The following is a 17036-nucleotide window of genomic DNA, read 5'->3' as shown; positions in this document are numbered from 1 at the left end:
GAAGCCCTGAGGAAACTCACCCACATGACATGGAATGCAGCTGAATTGGGAATTGTGTGTAACTGTCATGAGACATGTCACCCTACTAATTAGAAGTAAAATTCTGAAAACTAATCTCATGTGATATCCATGCAGAAGATGTCCTTGTAGTAGTGGCATCAATGTGTTTTTGTTAGGCAAGAGTACTAAGGGTCCTGGAACCTAGATGGGTAGATGGAGTTAAGATACAGATCAGCATGATCTAATTGAATGGTGGGGCAGGTTTGAGGGGCTGAATGGCCTTCTCCTGTTCCTATGTTCCTAAAAAAGGGCATACAACTTTCAAAGATAGAACTTCCTAATTTGGTTTGGCTTGCCATCTGTTATGTCTTATCTCCACCTCTAACCTTTCTCCATAACAAGCTATTTTCTTGTTCTTTGTTTTATTAATACTCTGGTCAACGCTGCTCTCGACTTTCCCTCTCTTAAACTCCAAAGTCACCAGCCTCCCTTCTCCCTACATCCTGACCGTGAAATCAAGGTTCATCACTATGTCCTATTTGACACATTCTTAACCTGGATCTCAAAACCGTGGAATTCTCACCATCCTCAGTGCTTCCATTTACAGTAAACAGGCCTTTAAAACCCAAGCTTGGTGTCACCTAACCTATACTCTCCAATATATCTAATTTTCCAAAGTCGTTGGTGCCTTCACTCCAGGCGAGTTCCTTTGTCTAGTTTTCTTAGTTAAAGATCGCTGCAGAGAACATTCAAATCATTTTGTGTATGGGCTGAGACAGACTATAAAACTTGTTGACTTTCAGTATTTACAACCCCAAGCAATAGGCAGCTGTTAAAACATGTCTTAAGCATACAGTGAAATGTAAATGATTAAGAGCTTTGCCTGCAGTCCCACGAGACACTCAAGAGTGGATTTTTGAATAGGAATGGTAACCATGACTTCAATTTCTCACTTCTTTCAATACACACCACAATTCTACTAAATCATCTGCCTTAGTAGATGATGTTGGAATCATTTGCAAAGTAACAGCAGAGCAGCTATATCTGTAGGGTGATCGGAGATTAATGGGCTGTTTCCCTCATTTCCTTTCTTCCCATTTGGTAGTGTAATACATTTTCCACACTCTCTGCACACAAGAGCTAATGCATGTTCTACTCTCCCTGCATGGTGTATTTATTGTAACCAGCTACTTGAGGTATTTATTTAACTGTGAAATTACAATCAAAAAATGCAATTGTGATTTTCATATGGTCTACCTTTTACTGAGAGCGAAAATTTCAGCTCAAGAGTATTTTGAATTAAGAACCACTGAGGCAGTAATTGTGCTTAACCCGAGTGAAATTAAGTTCTCAACTTATCAGAGAACTTATCAGTGTTTTTTTAAATGCCTTTGGAAATCAGTTAGTGATTGCGGCAATGTCCCTGCCAAGCTATTTGCATCGACGTGTCTTACTGCTCCCTTTATCAATGCACTCAGAACTTGTAAGTTTCAATAATTGATTTCAAAGCAGCCGCTTACAATATTGCTATCTGAGCTGATTGAGCCGATCCAGTATCTTTTCAAAACACTTCCTGAATTGTCCTATATGATAGTGATGGGTAGTTTAATCCACTGCACAATGTACGCATTGTACATTGTACACATGGTCTATTGCTGTGCCGTACATCCTATGTAAGCCTAGTACTGTATTGAAGAAACTGAACTGTATTACACTTTATGTAATGTCAAATTTGAACTGTTACATAGTGTACCTTTACAAATTTTATGAATAAAGTATATTTTCTGAAAAAAAATCTGTTTTCATCAGGACCAGAGTGGCATAATCCAAGGTCCAGGACTATGTGCTGCGGGATGCACTAAAGCTTGGGGTAGCCACCGCAAAAGATCAATGGGGTACGGCCACTGTCTAAGGCCCTCCCGCCATAGTATCCTGAAAGGCTGGAACCCATGTAAAACCCCTTGGACTGTATGCAGCAGAGAATGTTTTGACATGAAATCTAAGTGTATATTGTGACAGGTTGATTCAGTGGGCTAATGCATGGCAGTTGCAGTATAATGTGGATAAATGTGAGGTTATCCACTTTGGTAGCAAAAACAGGAAGGCAGATTATTATCTGAACAGCTATAAACTGAGAGAGGGGAATATGCAGCGAGACCTGGGTGTTCTCGTACACCAGGCGCTGAAGGTAAGCATGCAGGTGCAACAGGCTGTAAAAAAGGCAAATGGTATGTTGGCCTTCATAGCGAGAAGATTTGAGTACAGGAGCAGGGATGTCTTGCTGCAATTATGCAGGGCCTTGGTGAGGCCACACCTGGAATATTGTGTGCAGTTTTGGTCTCCTTATCTGAGGAAGGATGTTCTTGCTATAGAGGGAGTGCAGCAAAGGTTTACCAGACTGATTCCTGGGATGGCGGGACTGATGTACGAGGAGAGATTGAGTCGGTTAGGATTATATTCACTGGAGTTCAGAAGAGTGAGGGGGGGATCTCATAGAAACCTATAAAATTCTAACAGGACTTGACAGGGTAGATGCAGGAAGGATGCTCCCAATGGTGGGGGAGTCCAGAACCAGGGGTCATAGTCTAAGGATATGGGGTAAACCTTTCAGGACTGAGATGAGGAGAAATTTCTTCACCCAGAGAGTGGTGAGCCATTGGAATTCGCTACCATAGAAAGCAGTTGAGGCCAAAACATTGTATGTTTTCAAGAAGGAGTTAGATATAGCTCTTGGGTCTAAAGGGATCAAAGGGTATGGGGAGAAAGCGGGAACAGGTTACTGAGTTCGATGATCAGCCATGATCATAATGAATGGCGGAGCAGGCTCGAAGGGCCGAATGGCCTACTCCTGCTCCTATTTTCTACGTCTCTATGTAAATATAGCATGTAATCGTAAGTGTAGTGAGACAGCTTGGAGTACTGTATTCAAAGAAACTGAACTGTATTGCACTTGATATAATGTCAAATTTGAACTGTTATGTAATGTACCTTTATAAATTTTATGAATTAGGTCTATTTTTTGCAAAGAAAAAAATCTGGTCAGTATCACAAGTCTTCATTGCTGTCCAGTGACCTTCCACCCCACTGGAAAGTGGTGAAGGAAAGCCTGAATGACAGCCTCCAGAGTCCAACAGCACTCACTGTTCTGGCACACATATGACGAGTACGCTGTGTGAGGTGCCAGAGGGTCGCTGGTGCCTACGGAGCTAACGTTTGGAAGGGATTGAGATGAGATTGAAAAAAAAATGAACATGAGCAAGTTTATCAGTTTAGAAAAGTGTGAAAAAAATTGATATAGAATATAAAGTAATTAATGGCTGCATATTTGTATGCTTATCAGAGCTCCCAGTTATGTTCGGTGATGCTCTTGTAATTGAACTGGCTGAATAGTAATCTGAAAGGACTGATGTCAAAGTGTGATCCACACATGAAATAGCCTTCTCCAATAGCCTTCCCCAGCCCTGAAAAGTTATACAAAACCTCTCTGCATTAAAGTCAAGTGTCTGGAATATGAAGTGAGGAAGGAGTCCTGGGGGGGGGAGGGGCAGCAGGATTTGCTGGTTCTGCAAGTGCTAGGACGATAGAAGAGTAAGCTGTTAGTGTGTGCTGTGAAGACAGCAAAGGCAAGCGTGTTTGGAATGAGTTGTTTCAGTGTGCCCTTATGATGATATGCTGAAGGACATGATGGAGAAAGAGGGAATTGTTGGGAGTGCTGGGGTGAAAGGAGTGTTTGTTGATGCTGGTGAGAGAGATGAAGAGCTGTACTGATGAGGTTATTGACCCTCTTTCTACACTGAAGCCAGGTACTGGGGGATAATGCTGGCGGCACTGACCCTGTCAGTCATTTCTGTCCAGGCCTGCTGGATATTTGTCTCGGTATACTCCTGCAGAAGCTGAGGAAGAATACCTCCTTTCAGCACTATACTTTTTCACCTGTACTGCCAAGGAGGCATCAGAAAATTGAGGGGTGTTGCTATGAAATGTGAAAACAGGGAATGCAGCTTTGTCACAAAAGTTTTATTTTTGTACTTTCAAAAAGAAAAAGAAAAAAACGATTTTGCACAGTGAAAGACAAAAATAATTGGAATTCCTGCAATATTTTGAAAGGAAGTTCAGAACAAGGGTTGAACTTTATAGGTGCTTTGAAAGGAAGTTAAACTTGCAAAAGGACAGGAAGGTCAGCAATTTCAAGGAAACCACAGGGGTTTGAGCAGCTTTTGAACCAGGGGAGACACTGTATCTAGACATATGACCAGTTCAGAAAGATTCTTTGTTCACTTTGGACCCGTTGAAAAGCCTGTGAATTGGACAAAGGGCAGGCATTTGAAAATCTTTGCTTGACCTGCCTGGAGCAAGAGAGAAAAGAACCAGAAAAGTGTTACCACTCTCTGTAAACGAGACTTGCATCTCTTGAAAAGGAATCCTGCATTTGAAAGGTGGCACATTCCTGTTGCCTCTGGTCTCTGAAGAATTTCTGCATCCAGTGAGATTCCTGCTGCCTCCTGTGTTCTAAGAAATACTGAAATCGGAAGAATTCTTCTACTGCTGGACTGCTGCTTTAAACCCCAAGCAGATCTGTTGCGACACCCCTGATGGAAGACCTATGTGATGTCTGCTGCAGTTAAATTGCTGTGAACACCGACCCATTACAGACTGTTCATCAACCTCGCCTGGAGAGACTTCGAGTGGCACCTATTTGACTCTGGGACACCTCACCATACAGAAAACATGCTACCAGAATGTGAACCTCAATTTAGTTTAGTTTAGTTTAGAGATACAGCACTGAAACAGGCCCTTCGGCCCACCGAGTCTGTGCCGACCATCAACCACCCATTTATACTAATGCTACACTAATCCCATATTCCTACCACATCCCCACCTGTCCCGATATTTCCCTACCACCTACCTATACTAGTGGAAATTTATAATGGCCAATTTACCTACCAACCTGCAAGTCTTTTGGCTTGTGGGAGGAAACCGGAGCACCCGGAGAAAACCCACGCAGACACAGGGAGAACATGCAAACTCCACACAGGCAGTACCCAGAATTGAACCCGGGTCGCTGGAGCTGTGAGGCTGCAGTGCTAACCACTTATTTTTTATTATTCCCTCTATTCCTAAGAAATAGTTGTGTTACAAAACACCCTTCTGAAACTGGTTAGCCATTTCTTTTTGAATGTATGTGTGTGTGCATGAGGGTTAAGGAATTAAGGAGGTTTCTCATATATATAGATTTATCTTGTTAGTAGTTAAGACCTATTATTTCATTTTGAATAAATAATGTTGTTGTAGTTTAAAGAAACTAGGTTTGGTGTGCTTTATTCAGGGGGAAAAATACAGTGTTTAATTTGGCTAGTCTTCAGTAGGTGGGAAACTTTATTTGATATGCTATGACCTGTGGAGTAGTGGGACTGAATTAACAGTGCATTACTCCCACCTTAGTTGTAACAACTTAGCTAAAGATTTAGGGTTAATACATCACTTAGACTGGAGAAAGTTTGGAAGTGGTGTACTCCAGGGGTCAGAGCTGGGTCCATATCTGTTCTTGATATATAGATGATTTGGACTTGGGTGTAGTGAGCACAATCTCAAAATCTGCGGATGACACAAAAGTGGGAGGCTTGGCAAATAGTGCGGAGGCCGATAGAAGACTTCAGGAAAACACAGACATGCTACCAGAATGGGCAGATGGGGGCAGGTGCAATTTATTTTGGCTAAATGTGAGGTAATACATTTTGGAAGTAAAGCAAGGAATGGGAGTATACTATTAATGGAAAAACACTAAAGAATGTGGATACACAGAGAAACAGGGGTACAAATACATAATTCTCTGAAGGTGCCAGTGTAGACAGATAAAGCCATAAGAAAGGTCATTAGAATTTTGGTTTTATAAATGGGGTTACAGAGTACAAGAATAAAGAACTGATGAATTTATACAAAGCATTGGTTAGGCCACAGTTAGAGTAGACTGTGCAGTTCTAAACACACATTATAAAAAAGCCATTAAATCCATAAAAGGAGCACAGCTTAGATTTAGAAGAATGATAACATGAAGAAGTGAGGAAAGACTTAAGAACCTGAAGTTATTTTTACTGGAGTAGAGTACGCTAAGAGGGGATTTAAGAGAGTTAAATTTTTTGAGTGAATAGGGAAAGATAGTTTCCTGTGCTTGGGGAGTCAGTTATAAGGGATCATTACATGAGGAGAGAGGTAAAAAGAAATTTCCACATGGAGGAGAGGAGGGGAGAAAACAGCAAGATAAAATAATTTCCAAGTTGTTCTGAGATGGATAGTCAATCACAGAAGCCACAGATTATACAGCGGGATATCTTCTATCAGGCAACAATTTTGAAATTGAAATGCAAGTAAATGTTAGTCAAAGTAAATGGAAACAGAATTTGTTTGCTTTTTCAAATTGTGCAGTAATAACAGACTTGTCAAAATACAATGGGAAGATTGTTAATTAGTGCAGTGCCCCTTCTGTTATTAGGCCCCAGCCTCTGATAATTTGCTTCACTCACTCTCAACTAACCCATAATACAGCTTGGATGCCTAATGAGTGAGCAATGCCTAAAAACTCCACAAAGATTGGTTTGAAGAAAATACATATTCAATCCAATTCATCATCATTATCTTTGTGTTTGCAAACCAGAGGATGTTAAAAGGGAACCATAATTCATGAAAAAGTCTCCATCAGTTTTTCAGCTGCTTCTTTTTGTTACCTGTGAGTGACACAAGGATGAGTTCTATGGCAAGTGGTTTGTAAACAAGTTTTGTAAACACTTCCTCTGTTTGTATTTTCCTCTTTTACCTCCTGATGGCTTTTGCTGAGGAGCCTTTTCCATGATACTAGCAGCTTTCTGGTGCATCACTCAAATGCCCATTCTTTATAGATGAGTCGAGGCAGTGAGGGTCAGCAGATTATTTGGCTGTAGAGGGAGGGGACACAACAGCTAAGCCAAATCCTGTCCTCACTCAACAACTTGCATTTATATTGCACCTTTGATGCAGAAAAACACCCCAATGGGCTTCAGAGTGGCATAATCAGAAAAAAATGAATGCTGAGCCAAAGAAGGGCATATTAGGAAGGGTAAGTTTTAAGGAGGATCGTAAAGCAGGAGAGGTAGCGGGGTTTAGAGAGTTTCAGAGCTCGGAGCCTAGGTGGCTGAAAGCACAACTGACATTAGTGGGTAAGGAGGAATATGCATGAGAAATATTCAAGCAAATATGCGTAAATCAGGCTGCACATCATGCTACACATGGCTAGAATGTAAGTTGATGGTGTTCGGTGTGCTGTGCAATTCACTTTCTGCAGGCAATAACCTTCCCCTCGTTGCACAGCCTTGTCATTAGTGTCTCCAGATACAAATCTCTTCATTCTGCTCCATGGGTTCAGTTTGATTCCAGTGATTATTATTTGAAGAATAGTGAAGCAGGAATTGCTGAAAACTATCAAACCAAATAGTTCATTAAAACAAGTTGTAGTGTCAGATATAATGATATTTTAGCAAGCAATATAGGAGTGAGCATTTGACTTAGTGGTACCATTCCAATTTCCGAGTCAGAAGGTGCAGAGTTTGAACCTCGCTTCAGAAATCTCAGCAAGTGGAGACTGGAACTCTGGCTCTGAATTCTGGGTTGATATCCAGCGAGATACTCACATCCAGTGGCTCTGCGAACCCATGAAACCCCACCGCCTTTAAGGATTAACCGCCCGGTCAGCTGGTATAAAGATGGTTACAGCCACTGAAGGGGTGTTCACAGCATGGCCTGTGAAACAGTTAACCAGTCTGAAAATGCATCCGCTGCTTCACACTGATCCCCAATGGAAGAGTGTGTGGACACAAAAATCCTACCAATATTACTACACACCCCTCAAACCACATAAAGTGGGATAAATATTCTAGATGTTTGGTAAGTCAGTGTTAGATTCCTTTCCATACGCATGTTGTCCTTTTTGTTGGAGCAACATTCATTAGTTGCATGTGATAATCTGTTTAAGTGCCCAGATGAGGCCTGGCCTCCCCCCAAAATCTTTAGGTCCTGCAACCTCTGGCACTGCACATATATGTGAAATGGCATTTTATCATCTCCGTAGAATGGACCCATGACCAAATTGTTGGTAAAATGGTTCAGCAATGTATTCAATGCACTGAAATACCAATCCCCAGTGGTCCCAGAACTGACTCCAAAATACATAAAATGGGGAGAAATACCAATAAAGGGCTCAAGTTGTGAGGCAGAGGAAGTTTCTGGGACTAGTACCAATGAACAAATCCATCCAACTAGGAGTGAGGTTAGACAGGAATGTTCCACAACCCTGAACCTCCACAGTCCACCATAATTTAGATGATGCTCAATCTACAGATGTATCTGCAGGGTCTGAAGGTGGAAAGTCACCACTGTAGTATAAGGGTATCAAAGGGTTAATCTTGAAGAATGTAAAGATTATCGCCCACCAGGATGAGGTTAGAGATCGTGTTGGAGAGACTTGAGAACAGTTACAGCCTGGCATTTGAAGGAGGCACACAGGCTAGTGTGGAGTGTATATAATTACTATACAATAAAGATTAATGTTTAAACAACACAGTCTAGTAACCTCTTTGGCTAGACTCTATATGGTGGCAGCATAAAGTACCGAATATATAACATGGTGAACAGTGCTGGGATTGAAGTCCGAGACCCAGAAGAGAAAATTTGAAGCAACAATCATCCTTCAACCAGAAGAGAAAATACTTTAAAACAAGTAGCTGAAGAGAAAAAAACAAACTACATACCGTGGAAGGGGAGAAAAGCTCCATAGAATGGAAGTGTGCTGAAAAGCAAGTGATTGTATGAGTCATTATGCCGCCGATCGAGAAATCCTGGTTTTAAAGAAAGTCTTTGAAGAGCTTAAAAAATTAATTTTCTAAAGGCTCCATGTGAGCGAGAAAAAAAAGGGGAAAACCCAATCCCTCACTTGAGCTGTACACAAGGGTGAACAGCAAGAAAACCCTGAAAGGCGCGCAAACTGAAAAAGAAAGCCTGATAGTGGGAAAAAAAAGCACAGGAAACCCCCACACACAGCAGAGTCTCCATTAATGCAGTTAAGCTGAAGAGAAAAAAAAAACTAATTAAAGCAGTCAAGTTTGAACAAAATAAACTCTAGCTTAAGAAAAAGCAACTGGAACTCTCTATCGAGTAGCTCTGCCAAGTCCAATAGGCAGCTGTGTAAACATTTCAGTGAACTGCTGCAAGAAAGGGCAGGTCCCTACCAGAAGCCTGTAAAAAAACAAACAGGTAACATTGTCAAGCACCTGCTACACTCCATCAAAGCAAGCTAGCTGGCGAAAAAAAAGTTTCTTGAAGGGAAACACTCTAAAAAGTCTGTAAAATTTTTTAAAAATGGATCAAAATTTGGGAGTGCCTGAGAGTTTCAAAAGTCACGAGGGAGCCAATCGGACTCAAAACTGGGTATTATGGAGGAAAAGGTTCCTCAGGTACAGAATTGCATAGAAATTGGACAGCAAATCTGAAACAGAGCAACTGAATACATTATATAGTTAATTGGTGCTGTAGCTGATGATATAATAGCAAAACAACGTATTGACGAAACATCAGCAAAATTTGACGAAGTCTTAAACGCTAGTGATTCCTACTTCTATTTGCGGAGCAATAACAGACCAATCCTGCAAAGTGAGAAAAGACCTTGGGTCAGGAAACATCCTGCAACTGTTCAGTTCCTTTACCAGAGGGCTAAATAAGAGGCACCAGGAAGAAAGGTACACTGGAGGGGGGGGGGGGGGGGGGGAGAAGGGGAGGGGCGGGGAGTGCATGGGGGAGAGTGTAAGATTCCTTTAAACCCTGCCAGTGCTGTGGTGCAAAAACTTCCCACAGGCATGAACAATGTCCTGCCAATGAAGCAGAATGCTTTTATTGGAGAATTTTATTGGGGTGGCACAGTGGCGCAGTGGTGAGCACTGCAGCCTCACAGCTCCAGTGACCCAGGTTTGGTTCTGGGTACTGCCTGTGCGAAGTTTGCAAGTTCTCCCTGTGACTGCGTGGGTTTCCTCCCACATGCCAAAGGCTTGCAGGTTGATAGGTAAATTGGCCATTATAAAAAATTGCCCCAGTGTAGGTAGGTGGTAGGAGAATTGAGGGAAGGTGGGGATGTGAGAGGGAAAAATTAGATTAATGTCGGATTAGTATAAATGGGTGGTTGATGGTTGGCGTGGACTCAGTGGGCCAAAGGGCCTGTTTCGGTGCTGTATCTCTCTCTCTCACTATGACTAAAAATAGGGCATTTCAGTAAGATGTACTGAAATAAAATCTCAATTACCTCAACTTCTGAAGGAAAAATAGTTAAGAATAGAGAGGTAAATGAAGTTACACAACCTTCTGCAGCAGGCCAATCGAAATATTTTCTGGGCAAAATCAATGATCTGAAACAAGCATTTTGATTAGCAGACAAATATGTCAACAGACATATCACTAATTTCAAACACGATATCGGAGCAAGTGTGTTGGTCGTGTCAGATAAAGAGCCGTGGCTATCCACACACGTTCTGCAACCAACAGAAACTCAGTTACATGGCCCAGGAGGTGTTGGACTTGAAGTAAAGGAGAAGTCACAAGCGACGCTTCAATATAAGGGAAAGCAGATATTGGAAACAGTGTATGTCCTAAGCAATCAGGAGTTCTCACTCTTGAGTAGAAGAGCTTGTATTGACCGTCATCTTAGAAAGTTGAAGAATATAAACAAGAGGAATTCAGGAGCCAGGACAGAGGGAGAATCTCCCAACCTGAGCTGAGCACTGCAGAGAGTCCGGATTCCACCAGAGAGCCCACACAATGCGGAGAGAACCCACACAACACAGCACAGCCGTCATTCCACTCAAAGACTACCAGAGCGAGAAAGAGAAATGCAGCAAGTTCCTACAGGAATGCTACACGGACAGATAACTTGGGAAGAAGCAAGTCCAACAAATTTGTTAGATTCACAGATAAGATTAAAACGAACCGCTACTTTCGACCAAATTTCCAACTAGACCGTGAGAACGGTTGGCAATGGATTTATTCTTCTTTGAGGGAAGATGCAATCTAATTATAGTTGATTACTTCTCAAGATGGATCAAAGTTAAGTGGATGTACACAACAACAACTGAAGCAGTCATCAGAGTTTTGCAAGAAGTTTTCACAACACATGGTGTACCTGATCAGATAGTATCTGATAATGGACCACAATTTGCAAATGATTACTTCACGCACTTTGCAGAAGAATGTGGATTTGTTCACCTAACAAGCTCTCCTAAGTATCCACAATCAAATGGAGAAGCTGCGCGAGCAATCAGAACCATTAAAACTATGTAGATGAAAAATCAAGATTTCTAATTAGCACTGACATACAGTGTGGACATTATTGTGTGGATGAGCACCATCAGAACTCTTAATGGGAAGAGAACTTCGAACACAACTTCCAATTCTACCCAAGAAATTACTTCCAGGATTGCAAAGCAAGAATTATCAGAAAGTACAAGACAAAGAAAAGTCGTATTGAAACAAACAGACTCATAATTCTAACAGAAGATACCATACAAGAAATCTACCAAACTTGTCAGAAGGGCAAGGTATGGGTACGAGACCAAAATAGAAAAGGGGTAATTTTCCAGAAAGATGAGAATCATCAGCGATCTTATCTGGTACAAACTCAAGAGGGTTCTATATGGAGAAATAGAAGGAATCTTATTCCTTTACATCAAAGATGTCAAACGGTCATACATTTAGACGACTCAGACAATGAACCGAAAATTCAAAAAGCACCAAATGCTACAAATCTCAATGAAGGCCGTCCAAGTCAAGAAACAAGGGATCAGAGAAAGACTACCAATCTTCCACATCTGATGACAACAAGATCAGGGAGAGTTGTAAAGCCTCCTGCTAGGTTGCATCTATGAAGTCAGAGACTTTTGGGGGAAATGGGGTAGCAAGTAAATAAAAAAGTGAATGTATGTAAATATACATTGGGATAAAGACTTGGGGGGACATGTAGTATAAGGGTATCAAGGGGTTAATTTTGAGAGAATGCAAAGATTACCACCCACCATGATGAGGTAAGGGATCACATGGGAGAGACTCGAGAACAGTTACAATGTGGCTTTTGAAGGAGACACACAGGCTAGTGTGGACTATGTATAGTTACTATACAATAAAGATTAATGTTTAAACAATAGAGTCTAAGAATCTCTCTGGCTAGATTCTATAAGGTGGCAGCATAAAGAACCAAATATATAACAACCAACTGGGTGCAAATGCACACAGTGGACTGACAGTCCTCCTTAAACAGGAGACTCAGAACTCCAGCAGAGATCCAGAGCTTCCCTTTGTCCTGGATGATACAGGCGAGTTTCTTCTGGATTTTTTCGAGATATCCAAGGGGAAGGATAAAAGTGACCAAAAGCTACCAAAGTATAGCGGCCACCAGCTGTTTCATGGCCAGTGCTCAACCCTGTAGGCAGCAACTCAGATCAATACAGTCCAGTGCGCAATATGAGGTTTGGTTTTTGGCTCCAGCTCAGTCCAGTTTGCCTACCCAGCCTCCTCTGCGGGGCTCATGTGGACTGCTAGCTGCAGGAGGTGGGCAGTGCTCCACTGGAAAGGGCAATGCTCTCCCCACAGAGAATCCAAAAGTTTGGAGAATTTATTCTCAGTTGTTTGTTGTGGAGGTCGTGGCAGAGTACAGCTGCTGTCATTCACGCCTCCTCTGCAAGTCAGTAGGATCAGTCACCATCATAAGACAAAAGGACAATCTCCATGCTCAGTCTGCACAAGAGGTGCAGGAAAAGTCTGTGCACATGGAATATAACTGGCTGGACATGGGCATTTCTGATGCATTCCTCTTCCAAACCAAAAGGTTTGTGGGGGGGCGGGTGCGGGCTTGGGGATTGCTTTCAAAGATCCATTCACCTTATTCAATCTGCAGTGGCACACAGATGCTAGATTTGGGTGACAAACCCATATAAATTTTATCAGCTTAAGCCGCTTCATTGAGAAAAAAATGCTATTCAGCTTTTGTTGCAATTAAAATAAGTGAGAGTTTCCTTTTGCAGCTCATTCACCAGCAGTCAGTGCTACTAGTGTCAATGCACCAATCAGGTAATGCTACAATAGCTTGGCAACATGGAAAAGGTAAGTAATTGCGTGACTTTGCTAATCCAGTGTGTTGTAATAGTGATGTATAGCAGCCACTCACAATGAAGTAATTCAATCAAATCCAAATGTTTGATTAAAACAGACTCAGGTATAAGCATTCTTTATAACATGGCTAAATGAAAAGTGAACTCATTCTGGTGGCTTGCTCCCTTTCCGAGAAATGGCAATTTCTATTAAGCAATTTGCGCACCAGTAAGGTTAGCAGTATTTTGAAGCTGTTTGGCAATTTTGTTGCAACAAATTGGTTGCAGTCACTTGCATTTAATCACCGTCTCATGGTGCTTTCCAGTTCAGGACTGAAAAGCGACGACAGATGATTCAGCCATTCAATTGGAAAACGGGGTGTTAAATGTCCTTTCCTGTCCTTTCACTCGATCTATCCCCATGTGAGTGATGAGGCCTTTCCTTTCTTTATGTGTATTCTTCCTCTGCTTTGGCCAACAGCTCAGCTTGCTGGTTTTCCTAGGGTTCTTTGTGCGGCCCTCTAATCAAGCAGCATGAGCTGCAGCTTATGAGAGTGGAACTGGCGAAGATCAGCTTTTATGCACCTTCCAAGATGAGATGCTGTATACTTGACAGGGCCTTGATCAAATTGGCCAACTCCTGGCAGCGTGATGTCCAACTCCTTGTTTGCTCCATTTTTATGAAGTATCCATCTCGTGGTGTTCGGATTTTGTGCAGATTGCAAACCTGACAACTGATAACGGTAATGAGAAGGTCTGAGTGGTAAGTGCGGGCTACCTTTCTCTTTTCTCTAAATCCCATTTGATCACAAGGCTCTGCATGTTGAAGTCTAATAGGAAAGTATCAATGAGTCTCATCTGACATCTGGAATGGGTTATTAATTCCACTTTTTCTTTCCATTTTTCTCTCCTCGTCTTTCTCTTTTCAACATGTGGACAGCACCTGATCCAAATGATCATCTACGAGTGAGCTTGGAATGTGATTAGTGAGGAATATCACAGCCAAACCCAATTCTATTCTCACCTGTTATCCAGACATACACTAGTGGTCAATGGACAGAAATCAAGAGCAGAAACCCTAGCTGATACTCCCTGCCTTGACCCAGGGACACTGAAACAAATTGTAGTACCTTACTTCTGCCCCAGATGAGATCAACTAACTTAACACAGACAAGAGATCAAACCTGAGCCCTTCCTGGCCTCTATGTCTCAGCTATTCACTCCCTTCACCTTCACCGAATCAGCAGGCGAGCTTCTCAGCTCTGCATTGAGCATTGATGCTCCAAGTATAATCCCAATCAAGTCAACCACAGCTGTCATGCCAGGTGACTGATTCTGCCTGGCAGTAGTTAAATCTGGACAAAAGTTAAAATCTGATGGCAAGGCCCCAAGATGAAATTCGAGGCCTTATTATAGAATGTGTTGCCTTCTGAGCATGAAGGGAAAGGGCAGGAAACAGAAGAGAAAAAAAAGAGGGAGAGAAGACTCCTAAAAAGGTTTTCATTGACAATGAATAGAAATTTATTTCGGTTTGAGTTAAAGCAGTTGTAATACAACAATTTGAATGTCAAATAATTCAACAACAGTTCCTAAAACAAGGAACATTGTCCAAAGATTCTTCTCTACAAAATTACTTAAGAAATTTACACAATATGGAAAAAAAGTACTAAGTCTAACAATATGCAGTAATTAGAATCACTCAGGCTATTTCCAAGACTTTGTTAGACGTTGATAATGTAGGTGTATTGGACAGTTCAGTATTTTAGAATGAATTGCTTTTAGCTCCTGGTTAAATAGTCATCTCATATTAAAATACATTAAGGTATATTTTCTTCCGCTCACTGAGTTTATAATGGGGCAATTGGTTTTATACTTTCATCTGACTTTTTACTGATACTAGCCATGGAAGAAAATCTACTCCGTTGACTGGTAACGGCTCTTTGCAAATGCTCTTATGTAACTTAGATGATGGCAAAGGTATAATGAAACAACACCTTTTAAAAGCTGCATCATTGGGTCTCAACATAATATCTGGTCAGACACCTCCAGTCTGTTAAAGCAAGAGTGTCCGGTCAGCGTGTCAGCTTTACAAATAAGTGATACTGTGTATTGGAAGTGTGGGTACAGAGGGTTGCAAACCCTGTGTCATATTCCATCAATTTCTCCACTTAGTTTAATGGACTGGTTTGGCAAGCATTTTATGTTACTTATGTTTTCTCATCATTTAATGGGAATTATGTAATCGACATGAATTTTTTGTATAAATTTGTATCAAAATATAAATTACACTATCAATAAGTTATTCCATTCTAAACTGACAGTTGCTATCCAATTTTCATTACATTGTTAAATATTGTATTTATGTATTTTTATCAATATTCTCTAAATGTGTTATAATGTCAGTGTTTAATATAATTACCTACTAGTTTTGTTTGCCGATAAAAGTTAAATAGTGAAAACAAGTTTACAAAATACAAGAGCAAACAAAAAGTGACTCACCTGGGCTTTGTGGGCCAGATAGTTGGATGATGGAATGCTTTGCCACAGACAGTGGTTGAGTCAGAGATCATCGCATATTTTAAGGGATAACTGGATAAATATTTGAAGCACAGGAAAATACAGAGCTATAGGGAGAGAGAGGGGCAGTGGGATTAGTTTTGGATTGTTCTAGAAAAATTGAGCAGATTCCCTGGACCAAATGGCCTACTTCTGTGCTGTAAACATCTATGACCCGATGGTCAAATACATACCACCAGCTAATGTTTGGACATTCTAGTATTAAAATATGTACTGAAGCATTGGTGGGGCATGTTGGTGTATTACTGAACTGTCTACTCTGGAAATGTTTCTCCAAGTGCTCTGCTCACATTTGGATATGTGTGAATTGCTGATTTACAACAATGCCCTGTAAATGCCCTGAATGTATTGGTTATAAACAGTAAATGATTAATTTATACGTAACAACCAAACAATAAGTTACTAACAGTGCAGCATTTGTATAATCCCCTTCTTTAGAATTGGAGACTACAAATTGATATTCTTTTCAATATATTTATAATATGCACGCTCACTTTCTACACAGAGAACCATCTCTCAGATCATCCTTATTAAGCAGCCACCATACATCTTTTTACTTTCCTGCCACTGTACACTCCCTGACTTCAGTTTTCTTCCCTTCTCTGTTGAAGGCATTGACTCATGCCCAGGTAAATGTTCCAGTCACTCTCCAATACATCCTTCAGCTGTGAGCCTAAAAAAGGCCAAGAAATTTAGGTCAAAAGCAAAATACTGCGGATGCAGGAAATCTGAAATAAAATCAGAAAATGCTGGATATAATCAGGAGGTCTGGCAGCATTTTTGAAGAGAGAAACAGAGACTTAATTTTATGGTACCCTGGGGACAGGACCTGAGGTGCAGGGAAGGGGGGGGGGTGGAGGAGAGGGAACCCATAAAGTTGTGTGGGAAGGCCTCTTTCCCTCTCCCCCCACCACCAACCTCAATTTAACGGTTAATGGAGCAGCCTGTTGCCACAGGGAGATGCTGCCAGGTAAAACTGGTGGCCTCCTAGCAGGCTTGGGTGGGGTCCCTCCTTTGGGGGCAATCCAGGGCCACCCTGGCAGCGATGGCTGCCTCCCCTTGCCCTAGAAAGAACACCCCACCCTCACCAATGCAGCCTCCCTGGGGCATGCCTGAATGGCCCAGGCAAACTCCAGACCGCACTCACCTCTCCCAGGGTGTCCCCCATTCCTTGGGATTGCAGGACCTCCTGCAGTACCAGAAGTGGCCACTGCTCCTTACTGGCCAGCAGCTCTAGAAGGCAAGAGCCCGTCTCTTAAAAGGATAACAGGCAGTTAATTACCTGCCTGCCGTGAAATTGCCAGGGGT

The sequence above is a fragment of the Heterodontus francisci genome, chromosome 37 (genome assembly GCF_036365525.1).
Source record: "Heterodontus francisci isolate sHetFra1 chromosome 37, sHetFra1.hap1, whole genome shotgun sequence".
In the NCBI taxonomy this organism is placed as follows: Eukaryota; Metazoa; Chordata; class Chondrichthyes; order Heterodontiformes; family Heterodontidae; genus Heterodontus; species Heterodontus francisci.
This window is presented reverse-complemented; position numbering follows the sequence as displayed.